General features: G+C 43.7%; 1 long non-coding RNA gene across 1 annotated transcript in view; it reads right to left on the minus strand.

The window, feature by feature from the left end:
- Nucleotides 1–620: 620 nt before the first annotated feature.
- LOC122794404 overlaps nt 621–21,900 on the minus strand; it is a 606,617-nt gene continuing 585,337 nt past the window's right edge. The window contains exons 3-4 of the long non-coding RNA XR_006363638.1: nt 5,902–5,994; nt 621–690 (exon numbers count right to left, since the gene is read on the minus strand). This is a non-coding gene — a long non-coding RNA (uncharacterized LOC122794404). The remainder of the gene's footprint in view (nt 691–5,901; nt 5,995–21,900) is intronic.

The following is a 21,900-nucleotide window of genomic DNA, read 5'->3' on the forward strand; positions in this document are numbered from 1 at the left end:
GGAAATGCTGCACATCCACAAGTCAAATGGTACTCTATGCACTCACTCTAGGGACCTTAACCTAGAATGTGACATCAAAAGGACTTGCTGGAGAGACAGATGTGTTTCCCAAAGATTACCTTCCCTCTGGAACAAACTTCCAATTCAGGTGAAGTGGAGCCCTTTGTTGACCCTATTTAAGTGTAATTTGGATGAATGGATAGGAAACCATAAATTCACCCCAGGGGTCTCCCCTGCATCTCTCCTGGATAGAAGCATTAGGTGTTGATTTAGCTTTGTTTGAAACTTTGTCTGGGAAAAAGGGTTGGAACTTGGCTAGGCTTTTAAGGGCCTTAGCGCCAACAGCCTAGTAACCTCCTATGATCCTATTTTATATATATATATATATATATATATATATATATATACACACACATATATATATATATATATATATATATATACACACATATATATATATAAACATATATATATATATATATATATATATATATATATATATAAACATATATATATGTACATACACACACACACACACACACACACACACGCACCATACAAGATAGAAGATCAACACAGATAAAGTAGAGAGAATAAAATACAAATGAAGATATAACACTACTCACCATATTTCAGCAAGTACTGCTGCTGGTAGACCAGACTGTAAGAAGAAAGTACGGGCCTGATCACCTATGTGAAGAAAACATATTAGTCAAATTATGACTGCTGAAACAATCCTGATCATATGCAAAAACAGAAATGGCCACTTTCGCTTGGCAAAGTGTGCTTGTCTGCCACATTACAAGATGCATAACACTCAGGTGCCAGTGGATTCACCAAAGTTAAATCTATCCTGGCTAGTCCAAAGAAGGAAAGGAAAACAAAAATATGAAAATACAACATCATCTGCTGCAACAGGGAAAATCTACCACCTTCCTATTTTAATTTGCAAATCCCAAGACTTACATAACTCAGAGAAAAAGGCAGTTCTCAGAAAGCAGGCGTCTCAAATGAGGAGAGCTGTTTCACATGACAACAGTGCTCTACAACCCAGAGGGCTCGAAATATTCATCACGTTCAACTTGGTAATCAAAGTATCATATTACCATACTTTGTTACAATAAAAATACACGAATTCATTTAGCTGTCACACACATTATCATTCCTGCAACACTACTAAGTCTCAACCTCCTGTAAATGCCACACTGTGTACCAATCTCACTCAATGGTGTACCATACTCATTGTATTCAAATAAGTACATGTTTTTTCTGAACATCCCTTGAAAATGTCACTCAAAATGCAGAGTGTTTAGAACTGTGCAAATTGATATTTTACAGTACAGAGGTACAAGAATAACTGTAGTGCAAAAGGAACACACCTCTAAAACTAGCTTTTTGTGGATATAAATGGTAAGTTGAAAATAACATGCCTCTTCCTATATATCTGTGGGCAGCATTTTGAGATTTGAGTACATTTTTAAACTGATGGTGGGTAGTGAGGGCAACATCATTACATTTGCGTACAAAATGTAAACCTGTGGCTACACCGCTGATCTCACTGTAGAAATATGAATCATCTGCAAATACATACTCTTGTCCTTTAGCATCTCTGTAATCTCACTGATGTACACAATGAACAAGATTTGAAAAAGTGCTATACAACCTTAAATTTCACACTTTCACCCAATATGCCTTATTGTCCAGCCATTTTTAGCTGAAAAGACCAACTAGGAACCCACTCTCTAAAGCTGGCTAATTAATGCACTAACCCTCTGTGTAACACTGCAAACAACCACAGGTCTCATTTTCAATCACTCATCTGTTGATAACTTTGTCTTCCCATGAGTACCCCAATGGTCAATTCAAACAATAACTTCACTGTGTGTTCACAAACTTTGCTGCATGTATGAGAACTGTGCAACTCTGGAAGACCCAGTTTGTACATCATGGGTTTCTGCTGGGAATCCGTAGCACTCTGGGACTTGATCTACACTGGCAAAGATATGCTGAGTAGGTTGCACGTGACTATTAGTTTTCCATTCTATGAGGTTAAACTAACCAGCTTACTGACCTAAGCAACTTGCTTGCTTCCACATTTAAGAACAGAATCTCATCACCTCCTGATTACATATGCAGACAGCTCTCTCTCATTTGATCACTGTTTCCACCACAGTGAGGAATTCCTTCTGCTCATCAGAGAGTTCATTTCCAAAGAAACATCCTCAAGATTCAAAAAAGTCATTCTACTGGCGTACTCTTCCCCTTATCAAATACAATGCCCCCTTCGGTTTGTAAAAATCTAAGCGAATCGCTCAACTGAAAAAACACCAAAGGCTTCTAACAAAGAAAATTAAAAAGCCTTAAGTCTTTCAATTATCACAATAGATTAATACTACCTTTTGCAACAAGGTGATCTCTCACTTATGAAAGCTATGAAAGACCCAGTCCTATCTGACCTCCTATTTCTTAGTAAAACCAAGGCTTTGCAAACACCCAAACTAGGGACATAAATTTACACCAACAATTAAATTTGAAGGATAGGTTCCTAACCCGATGTCTTTCTAGTCTGTAAATAAGTTACCACTAAAGGTCAAATAAAGTACTATTTTAGTTATCTTTAAGATGAATCTTGATGGGTAACACACAGATTTACATCAGGATTATCATGTATACCTCTTAATTTAGGACGTGGGCACTCTTATGCGCTCAAAAGAGTAGCAAGAACTTTTAAGTGCATTTGCTTAAAGGTGCACATGGCTATTTTGCCTAGTATTGTTCCAATGCAATTTTCCAGTCCTCAGACATATCACAGTTTTCTCACCATTTTTTAGCAATTTAATAATAATAATAATAATAGCAATTATACCTACTTGTTAACTAGGTAGGCACACTGGACACAGTCCCTTGTCAAGGGTGATCCATGAGCACTATTTGGTTAAGTGGCTTGTTCAAGGTCAAGTAGTAGACAACTGAGGATTGAGGAAATCAAACCCTGCAGCATAGGAACTAAAGCTCGTTAACCTTAATCTCTGTGCCAAGCAGTCAGTGTGCATATTTACTTATTTATTTTTAACTCAATGAATTCCACTAGGCCTTATAGCTTTTCCAACCTTTGTTTTTGAATTTATTGAGAACACTTTCCAGTCTGATAGAATTGGTACAAGCCATCTTCAAATTTACGGAATGCACACAGAAATACAGCATCCTTTGTCCACAAGAACATGGACTTTGGTCAAGCCATAGCACAGTGTCCGTCTTACATAGCTTCACTGACAACAGTCCCCAGATAATGGACAGAGGCCTTACCTGATCAGCCTTTGAACTAGCAGACCATCAGCTGTTACTAAGTCCCTTACCTCAGCAGAAATATGCCATCATGCTAATATGTCCTTCCTAGGTTCAAGAACTGCCACAGCAGCAACCAGATTTGGACTTGGAATTGTCTAACCATCTCTCCTTCTACATACTTAAGCAAAGAAGTTCCTGAGGGATCCATTTTGTCCACTCTACTATTCCACGAGTTTACCAATAAACTTTCCACTCAGTTTCTACAAATCAAGATCAATCAATACAGAGACAATATTGTCATATGACATACCAAAAGCATTCAACTGTTCCCAAACACTGCATCATTCAGCATAACAATCAGGAATTCACAGAAAGAGCCACAAACTTCAAATACCTTAACACTGCTGGATCAAAACCTAAAATTCCAACATTACATCTCAACCACAAATTCAAAACTAACCCCCTAATCTTTCACCATAGAGTTCTAAATGGAAAATGTGTTTCTGATGTAGCTAGAACATGAACTACCAACTGAAATGAACACTTCAAAGAAAAAACATCTCCCCCAAACCATGGCTAATAGTAAGTGTAGATTTATCACTCTGCCCCCAAAGCACAGATTACCACTGAAATGTACAAGGGAAAGCTGAATGGATTCTAATACAGCAAATTATTACTCTACTGTTAGCATCTCTCACTTATAAATTTCCTAATATAGAGACCTTTCCCCCTTTCTGGGAGAAGATTCATCAAACTGACTACTTGCTACAACCTCAAATCTCAGGCACAAGAAACATTTTCCCTACTTACCTTTACATATAAGCTATATATTGCATACTACAATTTCCTGACACTGTCCCCTAAACATGACAACCCTGTCCATTAAAGTTCTGATCTCCTCCTTCCAAAATCAACTCAAAACACCTGTACAAAAAGAAATTATTTGTAAATTGTATAAGAAAGGAATCAAACTAAGTTTCATATACCTTACAACACATTCTCCACAATGGAAATATGTCTGTTTTCAGAATCCTCAAAAGCTCTTCACTCCTTCAATATTTCCTTTCTTACCAGAAACTAATATAGCAATAACCCACGCCTGGGTGTGGGTAATGCTGGATTTACCCACGGTTGGCGTGGTTTGGTCCCGAGGCGCCCGAGGACCAAAAGCCAACCGTGGTAAACAGCATTACCCACCAGAAGTGGTTATTGCTATATATGACATTATTTAAGAAAAGAAACTATTACTTTTCTTAAATAATGGCATAGTATAATGCCTGTTTACTGCCCTTCCGCAGATGTCTGGCATCCGCGGCGGTTCTGATGTACTGCGCCTGCGCGGTACATCAGAGTTGTGCAAAAGCAACGGAGAAAGCAAGATCTCCGTTGCTTTTTTTGTTTTGCTATGTTAAATGGGTTTAACATGGCGAGACAGTTAAAATAAGCAACGGAGATGTCTGTTGCTTATTTTAAAACTGTCTCGCTATGTTAAACCCATTTAACATAGCTAATAAAAAGCAACGGAGATCTTGCTTTCTCCGTTGCTTTTTTAAAACCTGTCTCGCTATGTTAAATGGGTTTAGCATAGCGAGACAGCTTTAAAATAAGCAACGGAGATCTCCGTTGCTTATTTTAACGCTGTCTCGCTATGTTAAACCCATTTAACATAGCGAGACAGTGTTTCAAAAGTAGAGTTATACTAATGGAAAAAAGTCCGGGCGACCAGACCTTTTTCCATTAGTATAACTCGATTTACAATGTGCACGCTGGCCAATCAGCGTGCACGTTTTGGGGGGGTCATGGTATAATATGCTTTCTCTCCTGCCCTCTACTAATTTCTCCTCTCCTTCCATATATGTGGTACTAAATGCAAACACTGCATCATTCATACATACAGAAATCATTCTTGCACTCTTGCAAGTCGTACAAATTGTGCACATGTCATATCGTCACATAACCTGGCATTTAGCACAGAGGACTAAAGTCTGAGCTGCTTCCTGTGCCTGCAGTACATACAGCATTTGATTCCTTTCACTTTCATTTGTCTACTGCATGACTGCGAGCAAGTCACTTTACCAGACGGTGCTTCCAGGTCACTCCTGAAAAGTGACAATCTGTCACAGTCTGTTAGGTGGGTTTACACAGTCAGCAAATTATAGATATATATACATATATACACACACACACACACACACACACACACACACACACACACACTACACACACACAAATACAAATGCATATAAACATGCACACACAAACACACACACGTGTGTGTACACATGTGTACGGTACATACATATATATATATATATATATAGTAGACTATGGCATCAGCCAGAAAAAGACAAAACAGAGAACAAAGCCTCTACCGCAGCTCAATGTACATTCTTAGAATACCTTGCATCGCTTCTTACATAGTTCATTCTACTTTTGACAATGTCATTTTTATTTGTCCTCAATACTGTAATGTCCTCCTTGGCTGAACTTTAAAGTGGCTCACATAGATCAGTGCTCTAACCTGGTTAACAAAAATGAAAAATGAAAATAAAATGAAAGACTGTAAAATCTATAAAACAGCAACTCTTAAATTAGAATCAGAGACCAACCTACCAGTTATGAAACCCCCAATGGGTTTTAGGCTGTTGAACTGCTTGTCATGTTTGGACCTCTCCTCTGAAGTGATAGCCCATACATTAGGACCACCTGGGGGGAAAAAAAACAGCAAAAGTAAGCATATGGTTGCAGCATGTCTGTATCTACCAGTCAACACGACCATAGATGACCTGCATTAAATTGCAAATCTAATGTCTTCTAAGGTTGCATTCCTTGACTCATTAGATTTTAATGTGTTATTTAGAGCAACATTAATTGCATAAAAGAAACACAATTTTACTACAGCTAAGTAAAATCTGGGCCACATACTATTCATACTTCAGCTAGCCTATTACATACCTATGAACCTATACTTCACTATCTGTTGAATAAGCAGTGTTCACTTTTTCCAGCCACTATATTGTTTCTGTTGCTGTGTGCACAGAGCTACAAGCAGCAGAATCTGGCTTCCTGGACATCACACCAGTCGGCAGCCCTTTCTAATGTCTACAAGCAATCTCTATGGTGATCTCTTAATGACAGTCTGTAAACTGTCATACCATTTGTGTGTGTGTGTGTGTGTGTGTGTGTGTGTGTGTGTGTGTGTGTGTGTGTGTGTGTGTGTGTGTGTGTAAGGTAGCAATACACAATGATGGAGCAACCTCCTAACTCATTAAAAAAAAAGAAAAGTCTGAAAGTATGTAAACTTGTCAACCTGTATGGTGCATACTGAGCACTGTACCACCCACAGTAAAGTACAGTTGTGTACACTTACCATAAATGTAGATGTTCGAGTGTATTCACTGTTGCAGTCATTACACTTGGGTTATCCTGCTGGCAGGCTACCCTCAGTCGGCCTGAGTTCCAAAGTCTAGGTCCGACGTCGGTTGCTGTCGCCTCTTCCCTGATGTCAGTGCGCCAGGGGTATAAAAGATGCAGAAGACGACATTTTCTTCAGTTTTTCTTGCCCCAGATGTCAGGTGCCCCCAAAAGTTAGGCTAAAAATATGCCAATAAAACATGCATGCACCAAAATATATATATCATACCTTCATCTACAAGCAAATACACCACAGAGGTTGTAAAGACTAGAGAAGTGCAGATAAGTTCCAGCAAAGATAAGGGGGGTGGAGGGTGGGTAACCTGGAATGCAACAGTGAATACACTCGAACATCTACATTTATGGTAAGTGCAGACAACTGTACTATGTTCTTCCTGTTTCACTGTTGCAGCCATTACACCTGGGTTGAATCCCAAAGCTATGGTTGGGAGGCTGGATTTTAATAGCATTAGGAACGGCTATGAGGCCCTGCAAAACTACAGTGGCAAAGCCTGCCCTGGATTTAGAGTAGAGTGGTAAATGATAGTGCTTTGTAAAGGTGTGCACTGAACTCCAGGTAGCAGCCTCTAAAACGTCTTTGGTTGGTACTCCCCTGAGGAAGTCTGCTGAAGTGGCTGCTGCTCTAGTTGAATGTGGCCTAATGCCCTTAGGCACTGGCTTGCCATGTTGTGAATAATAGAAACAAATGCAGTGGCCTATCCATTTTGAAATAGCCTGCTTAGAGATAGCCTTTCCTTGTGATCCTGCAGCATATGCCACTAGTAGTTGCTCAGTCTTTCTGAAAGCTTTGGTTCTGATCAAATAGAAGCGTAGCTGTCTGTGTATGTCCAAAGAATGCAGAATCCTCTCCCCCTAATTCTGTGGGTTTGGATAAAGAGTAGGCAGAAGAATAGTTTGGTTAAGGGCCACACTGGACACTTCCTTAGGCATAAAAGTCGGATTGGTCCTCAGAGAAAAGTACAGTTTTGTACCTACCACAAATGTAGATGTTCGAGTGCTCATACAGCTGCAGTCATTACAGATGGGTTTATCCTGCTGTCAGGCGGGTCCTCGGTCGGCCGAATTCCAAAGTCTAGGTCTGGCGTCGGTTGTCGTCGCTTCGTCCCTGACATCAGTGCAGCAGGGGTATAAAAAGAGGCAGCCGAAGCCATCTTCTTCAGTTTTTCTTGCCCCAGATGTCAGGTGCCCCCAGAAGGAAGGCAAAACATAAATTTATGTAATTATGCAATATAGAATAATCAAAAAACATTAGCTGCAAGCAAATACACCATAAAAGAATACCCCAAATAGGTTGTATGAGAAGGTGTTTGTCATAAGGCCTGTCCTAAGAGGGGACGGAGGGGGGGTAACCTGGACTGCAGCTGTATGAGCACTCTAACATCTACATTTATGGTAGGTACAAAAAGTACAGTTTTGTACCTACCATAAATGTAGATGTCCGATAGGTATGCATCTGCAGTCATAACATATGGGTTGTCTGCCTCAGGCAGCCCTTCGGTCGGCCGGATTCCAAAGTCTGGGTCTGGCCTCGGCTGATGTCGCACTTTCCCCGACGTCAGAGCTTCTGGGGTATAAAGGCATCAGCCGATGCCATTTTCCTCAGTGTTTCTTGCCCCAGATGCCAGGTGCCCTCTAGGAAGGCTAAATTTGGATAAATGTTGAAAATTCAAAACAGTAGCAAACTATATATATATATATATATATATATATATATATATATATATATATATATATATATATATACATATACATATATACATACAAACAAATACACCATAATAGATTCCCCCAGCTAGCTGAAGAAGGGGTAAGCACCCTAGGAGTACCACAGAGGGGAAGGAGGGTGGGTAATCCTGACTGCAGATGCATACCTATCGGATATCTACATTTATGGTAGGTACAAAACTGTACTATGTCCTTCAAGGATGCATCTGCAGTCATAACATATGGGTAGAATACCATAGCCAAACTGGGGGAGGAGGTACTAAGATAAGGATGGTGTAGTTAAGATCACCTGTAAAACTGCAGTTGCAAAACCTGCTCGGGATCTGGAGTATAAAGGTAGATTGTAATGCTTGGCAAATGTATGCACGGAGCTCCAAGTAGCAGCTTCTAAAATGTCCTTGGTAGCCACCCCTCGTAGGAAAGCTGTAGTGGTGGCTGTGGCTCTTGTGGAGTGAGGCCTGATTTTGTCAGGAGCTGTCTTTCCATGAAAAGAGTAGCAAAAACGAATGCAATTTCCTATCCATTTTGAAATTGTCTGTTTGGAAATTGCTTTTCCTTGCACTCCAGTTGCATATGCTACAAAAAGTTGGTCAGTTTTTCTGCTGGTTTTAGTTCTGTCCAGATAGTAGCGTAGTTGTCTGTGTACATCCAAGGTGTGCAATAGTTTTCCCCCCTGTTCTGTGGGTTAGGGAAGAACGTAGGCAAATGAATAGCTTGGTTAAAGGATACCCTGGATACCACCTTTGGCATGAAAGTAGGATTGGTTCTCAGAGACACTATCCTGGTGAAAAATAAGGAAAGGCTGCACTGCCATCAGTGCCTGTAACTCGGATACTCTTCTTGCTGAAGTGATTGCCAGAAGGAAAGCAGTTTTCCAAGATAAGAACTGTAAGTCTGCTGATGCTGCTGGTTCAAAAGGGGGTAATGTTAATTTTTCCAGCACAAAATTGAGATCCCATGTAGGCAGAGGGGGTCTCCTTGGAGGTTTTACATTTTTGATCCCTCTTAAAATTTGTCTGAGGAGAGGGTGAGAGAAGATAGGTGGATCCATGTTGTTCCCTGCTGAAATTGCTGAAGCATGAATCTTAATGGAAGAATAGGACAGGCCATTGTGGAACAGTTCTGCTAAATATTCTAGGATGTGTGCTAGGTTTGCCAGTGTGATATTTGTACCCTTTGATGCGCTCCAAATGAGGAATCTCTTCCATTTAGCTGAGTATGTCTTCCTTGTGGAGGGTCTGCGAGCCTCCAGGATAATGTCCTTGACCCTCTGAGATAAAACAGTTTTGTTTTGTTTTAAGCAATTTTTCAGGCAGTTAGCTGCAGTGTTTTCAAGTTTGGATGCAGGGTCTTGAAGTTGTTCTGCGTTAGAAGAGGCCATAGGGGTAGAGGCCATGAGTTTGCCCGAGACATGCTTCTCAGTAGCGGGTACCAGTGCTGCCTTGGCCAGTCTGAAGCTATCAGTATCACCTTTGGCTGTTCCTCCCTGATCTTCAGTAGAACTTTGTACATCAATGGGAGAGGTGGAAAAGCATACACTGTTAGGGCATTCAAGCTGAAAGAGAGAGAGTCCACCCTCCAGGCTTGCGGGTGGTATACTCTTGAGCAGAATTTCTTCAGTTGGTGGTTGAGTGGGGAGGCGAACAGGTCTATCTCTGGCATTCCCCATTTGCTTGTTATGATTTTAAAGATGTCTGGATGCAGCATCCATTCGTGAGCATCCATGGTAGTTCTGCTTAGGCTGTCTGCTAGTGAATTCTCTTTTCCTGGTACGAATTTGGCCTGCAGCTGGATGTTGAGATTCAGGCCTAGGTTCCACAGATCCATTGCCATCCGGCATAGAGGGTAGGAATGCATGCCTCCCTGTTTGTTTATGTACCACATGACTGTGGTGTTGTCTGTCCTTATCAGCAGATGTCCTTGCTGGAGGAATGATTTGAATGTCTTGATTGCATGTTTCACCGCCAGCATCTCCTTTAGGTTTATGTGCAAGTTCAGCTGGTCCTGAGACCATAGGCCTTGGATACACTTGTCCTCCATGTGTGCTCCCCATCCTAGGTCTGAGGCGTCCGTGGTGATGGTCTGCCTTGGTTGTGGTTTGTTGAAAGGCAACCCTCTGTTGGACTGGCAGGCCTGAGCCCACCACAGGAATTCCTTTTTCAGGCATGGAATGATTGGTATCATGGTTTCTAGACTGTGCCTGTGTTGAGACCATACATTCCTTAGGTACCATTGTAATTTTCTCATATGTAGCCTGGCATGTGGGATCAAGATTATGCAGGATGCCATGTAACCCAGGGCCTGCAGGACTTTCCTTGCAGTGAGCTGAGTTTTGTCTTGTCAAAGCCATGAAGTAGACTGGAAGTTGCTTTTGTTTTTCTTCTGTGAGAAAAGCCATCTGAGTCATTGTGTCCAGATCCGCACCCAAAAATGTTATCCATTGGGATGGCACTAGTCTTGACTTCTGGATGCTGACGGCCTGTAACAGGTGCATGACATAGGACAAATCCTTTATTGGTTTTGTCTTGTTGTCCGCTTGTATTAGGCAGTCGTCCAGGTATGGATAGATTTGAATTCCCTGAAGTCTGCAATGTGCAATTACTGATGCCAGGCATTTCATGAATACTCTGGGCGCAGTAGATAAGCCAAAGGGCAATGCTGAGAATTGATAATTGTCTGATCCTGCAATAAATCTGAGGTGTCTTCTGCAATCTGGTCGTATAGGGACGTGCAGGTATGCCTCCTTGAGATCTAGAGTCACCAGCCAAGACTCCTTGCCCAACATGGGAAGAAGTTGCTGTAGGGTCAGCATCTTGAATTTTGGCACAATGAGATATGTGTTTAGTGCGGACAAGTCGAGAATAGGCCTCCATTGGTTTTCTTTTCTTGGTACAAGGAATAGTCTGGAATAAAATCCTTGGCCTTGTTCCATAGATGGTACCCTTTCTATAGCTTTCATCTGAAGTAAATTGTGGATTTGTCTTAAAGCCTCTGGCTTCCGGTTTGGTGGAAGGTTTGGCATTCCGCTCCTTCTTGGAAAAGTGTGGAAGTGAAACCTGTATCCTTTGTCTATGGTTTGCCAATGTCCATTTGTCTTTTGTAATGCAATACCAGTTTTGAGAATAGACACAGCTTTCCGCCCAAGGGTGCTTCCAGTTGTTCCCTGGTAGGCGGAATCAGAGTCAAGTCATTGTGTCTGTCCTGTGGAAGTGGCTGTAGTTGCAGCTGTGGCAGTACTCCTCTGGTTGGCAGGCTGCCACTGACGACCCCTGTAGGCACCCTTTGATTGACCTCTGCCTCTTGGGCGTCTATTCCTGCCCCTCTGTGTTCTGGAGGTGTCTGGAAAGGACCAATTCTTTAAAGGCCAGTTTCTGCTGAACCTCAGAGGTTGAACCTGCAGAAAATCCTTTACTGTTTGCACAGATTTTGCTTTTTCTTCCACTTTCTTTAGAATCTCCTGTGCAGGGGAGCCAAATAAACTTTGTTTCTCCATTGGAGCATCTAAAAGTTTAGCCTTGACATGGTCTGGCAAGGATTGCTCTTTTAGCCAGGCATGTCTTCGAATTACTGCCCCAGTCATAGCTAATCTAAATGAAGCCTCCAGTGCATCATAGCCACATTTTAAGAAATGATTACAGACCTGCTGAGAGTTGTGTACCAAATCCTGAAGGGACTTTCGGTCTAAAGGTTCAGTAGAAGAAAGCTTTTTATTCAGCTGATCTAACAAATATTCCTGGTACTGTATCATGTGGAATTGACAGTTTAATGCCCTGGCAGAAAGAGTAGCAGATGTATAAACCTTTTTTCCCCATCTCTCTAATGCTCTTGACTCTCTTTCAGAGGGTAGGGGTTTTTTGGCCGTGGCAGCTGCAACACCTTTTGGGCCCTGAGATATAGTTTCTGGGTCTGCAGCATGGGCTTTATACAAATGGAAGTGAGAATCCGGGACCCTGTAATATCTGTCAGGTTTGGCAGGGGCCGGAGGAAGAGTCAGGGGCAGAACTGACATCATTATATGCATCATCAACTACAGTTAGCACAGGTGGTATGGCTAAAGGCCTATGCTGTGGTAAGTGTAAAAAGGTTCTTAATCTTTTTCTAGAATCAGAGAAATCCTGACCCTGCCATTGAAAGTGTTCCCTCATTGAATGCAAAGTTTCCCCAAAGGAAAATTCTTCAGGAGGGGAGGCAGAAGGAACAGAGTCTTCTGCATCTGAATCCTCATAAGGAGAATATGGCCCTTCCTGATGGTCTTATAAATCAGATCCATCCGAGGAGTAATCTGAGGAGAGAGGTTCAGGGGGTTCAGTCCTAGGCCTTTTGTCAGGAGGAGGGTGGGAGGCCCTGTCTGGGTGAGGTTGGGAACCCCTAATCATGGATATAAGGTCCTCAGCAAGGCTGAGAATCTGAGAAGTTGAGGAAGGTCTCTGAGAAGTAGCTTTTGCAGGTAAGGCTTTTGAAATTTTAGCTGCTTTAGCCCTGGAGAAGGCCTTAATAGACATAGAAGCAGGGGGCCTAGCTGCCCCACGTGCAGGAGTAGAAATGCCCAATGGAATGGTGTCGGACAATTCTTGTGCGCTTGCTTCTTCGGTAGGGATTTCTGTAGCTGACGCAGCCAGGGCCTCTCTGGCCTCGGTTGTCGGAGGTATGATTTCGGCAGAAGTAAGAACCAAGGACTCTGTTTCAGCCGAAACCGAGACACTCGCGGTAGGCCTAACCGTGGTTTCAGCCGAAACCGCGGGCCGCGAGTGTCGGTCCTTTTCCTTGCATTTTTTGGCTAAATGTGTAGTTGGAGTCTCCAACGGCATTTTATATGCAAAAGCGGATCCAAAAAACTCTTCTGCAAACTCCGACCGACGTCTAAGAGTCCGTCGGTTGAAGGAGGCACAGGCTAAACAAGCTGATACGTCGTGGTCTGGGCCTAAGCAAGGAAGGCAGTAAGAATGGAAATCCTTATGAGGTATTTGTTTCCCACAAGTTAAACAATTATTTACTTTGTCTGACATCGGCTGAGGCAAGAAAGAGTCCCCAATGGGGTACTTAGCTTTTTTAGAAGTCTTTGGTAGCTGAAATCTCTGGATCTGACCGACCGGCACTTGCGAACAGCTTCTGCTTCGGGCACCGCGCGGCAAGAAATACTGAGGAAAATGGCGTCGGCTGATGCCTTTATACCCCAGAAGCTCTGACGTCGGGGAAAGTGCGACATCAGCCGAGGCCAGACCCAGACTTTGGAATCCGGCTGACCGAAGGGTTGCCTGAGGCAGGACAACCCATATATGTTATGACTGCAGATGCATCCTTGAAGGACATCTGTGCTATGTTCATCGTGCATACAGCTGCAGTCATTACAGATGGGAAGAATCCCAAAGCTAAGTAGGGGTGGCAGGCACTAAGTGGAACTAGGAGGAGCAAGGATGCCCTGCAAGACTGCTGTGGCAAATCCTGCTCTAGATTTAGAGTATAGTGGAAGGTGATAGTGCTTGGAGAAAGTGTGCACTGAACTCCAAGTGGCTGCTTCCAAAATGCCCTTGGGTAGGGACCCCCCTGAGGAAAGCTGCAGAGGTAGCTGTGTCCCTGCTGGAGTGGGATCTGATGCATGTAGGCACAGATTTTCCATGAAATGAGTAACAAAAGCGTATGCAGTGGGCTATCCATTTTGAGATTGTCTGCTTGGAAATAGCCTTTCCTTGAGCACCTGTAGCATAGGACACAGAGTTGCTCGGATTTCCTGAATGGCTTTGTCCTGTCCAAATAATAACAAAGTTGTCTGTGAATGTCCAAGGAATGTAGTAGTCTTTCCCCTTTGTTTTGTGGATTAGGATAAAAGGTAGGTAAGTGGATAGTCTGATTCAAAGCTACACTGGATACTACCTTTGGCATAAAGGTAGCGTTGGCTCGTAAGGAAACTCTGTTCTGATGGAAAATGATGAAAGGTTGCACAGCCATGAAGGCCTGTAGCTCCAAAACCCTGCGTGCTGAGGTGATAGCCAGAAGGAAGGCTGTTTTCCATGACAAGTATTGTAGTTCTGTTGAAGAAGGTGGCTCGAAGGGAGGAAGGGTCAGCTTTTCCAATATGAAGTTGAGGTCCCAAGCAGGGACTGGTGGTTTCCTTGGGGGTTTTATATTCTTTGCCCCTCTGAGGAACTGCCTTAAGAGAGGATGAGAGAATAAAGGAGGATCTGTGTTGTATTGTGCATAAATGGCTGAAGCGTGGATTTTGATGGAGGAGAAGGAAAGTCCACTGTTTAACATCTCAGCTAGGTACTGTAAAATTTGATGTAAATTTATTACCCAAGGATTCTGGCCCTTTTCTTGATTCCAGGCACAAAATAGTTTCCATTTGGCAGAGCAGGCTTTTCTAGTAGAAGGTCTTCTGGCCTCCAAGATGACATCCTGCACCTCCTTGGAGAGGAGGGTCTGTTGGGAAATCAAGGAATTCTCCATGCCGCTAGATTTAGGGTTTTGCGCTGGCTGTGAAGGGTTTTGTAGTTGTGCTGGGACAACAGAAGAGGGACTAGAGGCAGGATCCATGGTGGGGAGTGTGTCAGGCTCTTCAGGAGCGGACACCAGTGTTGTCTTGGCCAGTCTGGAGCAATGAGAATCATTTTCGGCCTCTCTGCTCTGGCTTTTAATAGAACGTTGGGCAGCAGAGGAAGAGGCGGGAAGGCATAGACCGTCAACGTTGTCCAATTGAAAGAAAGTGCGTCCACTTACCAGGCCTGTGGATGATAGGTCCTTGAACAAAATTTTTTCAACTGGTAATTTCTGTGGGTAGCAAAGAGATCTATGTCTGGCTGTCCCCATGCCTGAGTTATCTTTGTGAAAACTTGAGGATGCAACTTCCATTCGTGTGGATCTGTCATATTTCTGCTTAGGCTGTCTGCCAGTGTGTTTTCTTTCCCTGGCAGGAATTGTGCCTGTAGTTGAATTTGCAATTTCAGTGCTGTGTTCCACAGGGTCATGGCTTGCCTGCACAGGGGGTATGAATGAGTTCCCCCTGTTTGTTTATGTACCACATCACTGTGGTGTTGTCTGTCCTCATCAATAGCTGGCCTGGATGCAGTAGGTCTTTGAAGGACATAATAGCATTTTGCACGGCTAGCATTTCCTTTTGGTTGATGTGTAGGTGCTTCTCTTTTTGGGACCATTTTCCCTGAATGCACTGATCTGTCATGTGTACTCCCCAGGCATAGTCTAAGGCATCTGTTGTGATGATTTGAGTTGCTTGAGGTACACAGAAAGGGAGACCTGTGTTTCTTTGGCATGCTTGAGCCCACCACAGAAATTCCTTTTGAAGGCATGAATGAGTGGTATAATTGTTTCCAAGCTGTGGCTGTGTTGAGACCATAAGTTTTTTAGGTACCATTGAAGTTTCCTCATATGAAGCTTTGCACATGGGATCAGTAGGATGTAAGATGCCATGAATCCCAGAGCCTGCAGGACTTTCCTACCAGTCAGCCTGGTGAAGGTTGCCATTTTGCTGAAGTATTGAGACAGTTGCCCTTGTTTGTCTGGCGTGAGGTAGGCCAACTGGGTGGTTGTATTCAAGCTGGCACCCAGGAAAATTATTTGCTGAGAGGATATTAGTTTTGATTTCTTTTTATTGACTGTGTATCCCAGAAAGTTCAACAGTTTTATTACAAACGCCAAATGTTTCAGTAGTATGTCCTTGCTGTCCGCTTGGATCAGGCAGTCATCCAGATATGGGTAGATTTGTATTCCTTGTAGTCTGCAGAAGGCGATTACTGATGCCAGGCATTTCGTAAACACTCTGGGCGCAGTAGATAAGCCAAAGGGCAATGCAGAGAATTGATAATGGGTTGAACCTGCAAAAAATCTGAGGTATCTTCTGCAATCTTGTCTGATGGGGACATGCAGGTATGCCTCCTTGAGGTCCAATGTTACCAGCCAAGACTCCTTGCCCAGCATGGGAAGAAGCTGCTGTAATGTGAGCATCTTGAATTTTGGTACCTGTATATATGTGTTTAGGATGGATAGGTCTAAGATAGGTCTCCAATCTTTGTCTTTCCTTGGTACCAGGAATAGTCTGGAATAAAACCCTTGACCTTGTCCTTTTGCAGGTACCTCTTGAATCGCCTTTCATGTCCATGAGAGCTGAAATTTGTTTTTGTGCTTCTGCCCTTTGATTTTGTGGCAGGTTTGGCATGCCTCTCATTTTTGGAAGGGTGTGAAAGTGGAACCTGTAGCCTCTGCCTATGATGTCCAGAATCCATTTGTCTTTTGTAACAATATGCCAATTTTTTGAGAATAATGCCAGTTTTCCACCCAAAGGTGTTGCCATTAAAGCTTTGCTTGGCAGGTATAGGGGGAAGTCATTGTGTCTGTTTTCTAAATGACTGATCTTATCTTCTCCACCTCTTGGGGTTGGTGCTTGCCACTGTCTGGCTCTGAAAGATCCTTGAGGTTGCCCTCTACCCCTTGGGCATCTGTATCTGCCCCTTTGAGGTCTGTCCGTGGCTGGAAAGGACCAATTTTTTGAAGGCCAGTTTCTGCTGAAACATGGAGGTTGTACCTGCAGGAAATCTTTCACTGTTTGCATTGATTTCGCTTTTTCCTCCATTTTCTTTAGTACCTCCTCAGCTTTAACACCAAACAATACATCTTTTTGAAGAGGTGCATCTAATAATTTAGCTTTGACATGATCTGGTAAGGCTTGTTCTTTGAGCCAAGCATGCCTACGTATAACAGACCCCGTAACAGCAACTCTACATGAGGCCTCTAAAGCATCAAAACCACACTGCAAGGTATGTTTACCCACTTGTTCTACACCATGCAACAAATCCTGCAACTCTTTTAAATCTGGTTGTTCTGGTTGTGTCATTTTGCTTTTCAACTCAGATAACAAAAACTGTTGATACTTTAACATATGGAACTGACAGTTTAATGACCTCATGGTTAAAGTGGCCGAGGTGTACACCTTTTCCCCCCACCTTTCTAAAGCTCTGGAATCTCTCTCTGAAGGTAATGGGTTTTTAGCAGTAGAGGCCTTAATTCCCTTGGGACCCCGTGAAATAGTTTCTGGGTCAGCAGTATGGCTTTTGTATAGGAACTGGTGAGAATCAGGAACCCGGTAATACCGGTCTGGTTTAACAGGAGCTGGAGACAAAGAATCTGGATTAAGGCTGGCTTCTGTGTACACATCATCCAATATATCTAAAACAGGAGGGATAGCCAGGGGCCTATGCTGGGGGAGCAAAAGAAAATCCCTGAGCCTTTTCTTGGAATCTGAGTAATCTTGACCTTCCCAGTGAAAGTGTTCCCTCAATGTATGAAAGGTTTCCCCAAAAGAGTAGTCCTCGGGGGGGGGGGGGGGGACTGAGGGAATAGACTCCTCTGCATCAGAGTCTTCGAAAGGAGAATAAGCATAATCCTGGTCCTCAGAATGTTCAGAGGTAATAGAGGCTTGATCTGAGGAAGGGTAGTCTTCCTCTAATCTGGGCCTTTTGTCAGAGGGGGGTTGAGAACCCCTGATAAGAGTAATCAAATCCTCAGCCATTTTGAGCATCTGTTTTTTAGGCATGGGGCCTTGAGAGGGGGTCTGAGGTCCCTGTTTTTTGGTTTTCATGGCTGCTTTAGATTTAGTGAAAGCTTTAACAGAGGAGGAGGAAGGCCTGAAGACACCTTGAGAAATGGCAGGCCTGTCTAAACTCTGAGTTTCCCCGCCAAGAGTGGCATCGGTATCTGCAGTAGGAATGGGAACAGAGGAGCCTGCGACCTCGGGTACTGAAGACACCGGTAATGTAGTGTCATCAGTACTCAGGGGCTGCATAGGCACCTCGCTGACCACCGGAGAACCGGTAGTCGGCCTTAGCGTGGTGTTAGTAGTCAGTGCGGACCTCGTATGTCTGTCCTTATCTTTGCGTCTTTTACTCAAAACTGGAGTCGGAGGATCTGACGACATAATATAATTAAATTTTTTACCAAAATACTGAAGGACGAACTCCGCCCGGCGCTTAATAGTGCGCTTGTTGAATCTAGCACAAAAACGGCAGGCCGAGACGTCGTGGTCTGGGCCTAAGCAAGGTATACAGAAAGAGTGGAAATCCTTATGTGGTATTTGCTTCCCACATCAAATGCAATTATTAACTTTGTCTGACATCGGTCTGAGGCAAGAAAAGTTTCCCCAATGGGTTACTTAGCTTTCAAGAAGACTTCGGCTGAAATATTTTCGTAAATCTCAGGAGCTGGCCGACCGGCACTTGCGAACTGCTTCTGCTTCGGGCACCGCGCGGCAAGAAAGACTGAAGAAGATGGCGTCGGCTGCCTCTTTTATACCCCTGCCGCACTGACGTCAGGGAAGAAGCGACGACAACCGACGCCGGACCTAGACTTTGGAATTCGGCCGACCGAGGACCCGCCTGACGGCAGGATAACCCATCTGTAATGACTGCAGCTGTATGCACGATGAACATCCCTGTCTGGATAAAAAATGATAAAAGGATGTTCATCGTGTTTCACTGTTGCAGTCATAACTGTAGGGTGCTCCTGCCGGCAGGCAGCCCGAGGTCGGCCAGAATCCCAAAGTCTGGGTCCGGCGTCGGCTGTACAAGCTAGTACCCTGACGTCAGTACGCTCTGGTACATAGCCCTCAGCCGACGCCATCTTCTCTAGTCTTTCTTGCCGTGCGGTGGAAAGCAGCTCGCAAGTCGTTGGTTGGCGATTTTCGAACAGTGTTTTTGGTTGTTGTCGGTCCGAAGTTCTTACTTCTCTTCTCAAAGCTAAGTACCCCGTTGGGGAATCTTTTTCTTGTTCCTCCGATGTATTACATGTGGAAAACAAATACCTCAAAGATTTCCACTCTTACTGTCTACCTTGCTTAGGCCCCGACCACGACGTTTCTTGTTGTCGGTTCTGTGCCAGGTTTAATTCTCGTACTATCAAACGCAGGTACGACTGGGCTCTGAATTACTTTGGCAGACGCTTCAATTATAGAATGTCGTCGGATACTACCGGAATTCAAAAGAAGCGCAAAGACAAGGACAGGCCTCCGAGGTCCAAACAGGACTCGTTGCAGCTGGAGCTGGAGTCCGGTTCGGCTGTCGTCAGTGAGGTGCTTTTGCAGCCCCTGTCGTCCGCCACTTCTGAACCGATGGCCGATACGGACTCCCATGGGGAGCCATCAAGGCCTTCTATTTTATCTGCTGCAGGACCTTCGGACGTCGCTTCCTCGGATGGGTCCGGAACCGCTGTGCAGGTACCGGCTTCTGAGGGGGTATTCAGGCCTACTCACATCACTATTTCTAAGGCAAAGGCAAAGACAAAGACTCCTGCTAAGTCTAAAGCTCCTGCTCAAGCTCCTTCTGAATCTACTCCCGGGACACAGAAGCAATTGTTAAGGATGGCTGAAGATTTGCTTACAATGATTAGGGGTTCTCACCCCCCCCCCCCTGAGAAAAGGCCTCGACAGGATGTTCCTATGGATTCCTCTGACCAGGCTTCTATATCTTCTGTCTCTTCCTCTGATCAGGAATATTCTTTTCCTCCTTATGAGGATTCGGATGCTGAGGACTCCTTGCCCTCTGCCTCTCCGCCTGAAGATTTTTCTTTTGGGGAAACCTTACATGAGATGAGGGAACATTTTCATTGGGAAGGTCAGGATTATTCTGCTTCCAAGAAGAGGCTTAGAGAATTCCTTCTTCCTCAACATAGGCCTTTGGCTATCCCTCCTGTTCTTGACATTGTGGATGATGCTTTTTCTGAGGCTAATTTGAATCCTGATTCCATGCCTCCTGCTCCCTCTAAGCCTGATAGGTTTTATAGGGTTCCTGAGTCTCATTTGTTCTTATTTAAGAATCCTTCTGCAGATCCTGAACTATATCTCAAGGTTCTAAGGCTGCTAAAGTTGCTACTTCTAAGAATCCTATTCCCTCTGAGAAGGATTCTCGTGCCTTAGACAGGTGGGGCAAAAGGTATATACTTCTGCTACCCTTTCTGTTAGGGCTTTAAATTGCCAGTTTCATATGTTTAAGTATCAGCAATTTCTTTTGTCTGTTTTAAAGCAAAAGCTTGCTTCCCTTCCTTCATGTGCAGAAGATAAGGAACTACAGGATGTATTGCATGCAACTGAACAACTGAACAAACATAGCTTGCGTTGTGGTTTTGATGCTTTGGATGCTTCTTGCAGGGCCGCAGCCTCTGGTACTGTTATCAGGAGACATGCTTGGCTTCGTGAGCAAAGTTTACCTGAACAGGTTAAGGCTAAATTATTAGATGCCCCTGTTCTGCATGATGTTCTTTTTGGATCTAAGGCTGAGGAGGTTATTAAAAAGATGGAAGAAAAGGCAAAATCTATGCAAACTGTGAAAGATTTCTTGCAAGTTCAGCCTCCTAGATTTTCCAGGAATTGGCCCTCCAAAAATTGGTCCTTTCCCACGTCTGACAGGCCTCAAAGGGGAAGATATAGACGCTCCAGAGGTCGTGGCCAAGCTCAGGCCTCCTACAGATCAAGACAATGGACTGCTTCTTCACCTAGAAGGGGAGAAGACAGATCCCAATCTCAAAGAAAGCAAACTCAATGACTCTCTCGGTTGGACTACAGGACCTCTTTTCCTGGATGCCCCTCTCGGAGGAAAACTTTCTCTTTTTTACAGAAATTGGATTCATATTACCCAGGACAAATGGGTATTGGACGTGATTTTAAAAGGCTACAAATTCCACTTTCATACCTTGCCAAGGGCTTTCGGTTGGCCAGATCTGCCAAAACATTAATGGTCAGAGGCCTTAAATCAAGTGGATGCTCTTCTGGCCATGAGAGCCAGAGAGCCTGTTCCACTCTCAGAGATGGGAAAAGGTTTTTATTCAAGACTGTTTCTGGTTCCAAGAAAACAAAGCACATGGAGACCTATTCTGGACCTTTCTGTGTTGAACACCTTTTTGGAAATTCCAAAATTCAAGATGCTTACTCTGCAGCAGCTGATTCCAATGCTCTCTCAGGACGCCTGGATGGTGACATTGGACCTAAAGGAAGCTTATTTACACATTCCCATCAGGCAGGAAAGTACAGTTTTGTACCTACCATAAATGTAGATGTCTGATAGGAATGCATCTGCAGTCCTTACAAATGGGTTGTCCTGTCGTCAGGCAGCCCTTCGGTCGGCCGGATTCCAAAGTCTGGGTCTGGCTTCGGCTGGTGTCGCACTTCACCCGACGTCATCGCTGCAGTTTTTCGGGTATAAAGGCATCAGCCGATGCCATTTTCCTCAGTGTTTCTTGCCCCAGATGCCAGGTGCCCTCTTGGATGGCTAAATTTGGATAAATGCCAATGTTTCCAAATAGTAGAGAGCAAACACATAAAATAAGCATGTATGTACATATATACAAACAAATACACCATAATAGATCCCCAAGCTAGCTGAAGGATGGCAAATACCTAGGAGTACCACAGAGGGAAGGTGGGTGGTAATCCTGACTGCAGATACATTCCTATCGGAC

Source organism: Protopterus annectens, chromosome 2.part1 (assembly GCF_019279795.1).
Source record: "Protopterus annectens isolate FY-2018-M chromosome 2.part1, PAN1.0, whole genome shotgun sequence".
Classification (NCBI taxonomy): domain Eukaryota; kingdom Metazoa; phylum Chordata; order Ceratodontiformes; family Protopteridae; genus Protopterus; species Protopterus annectens.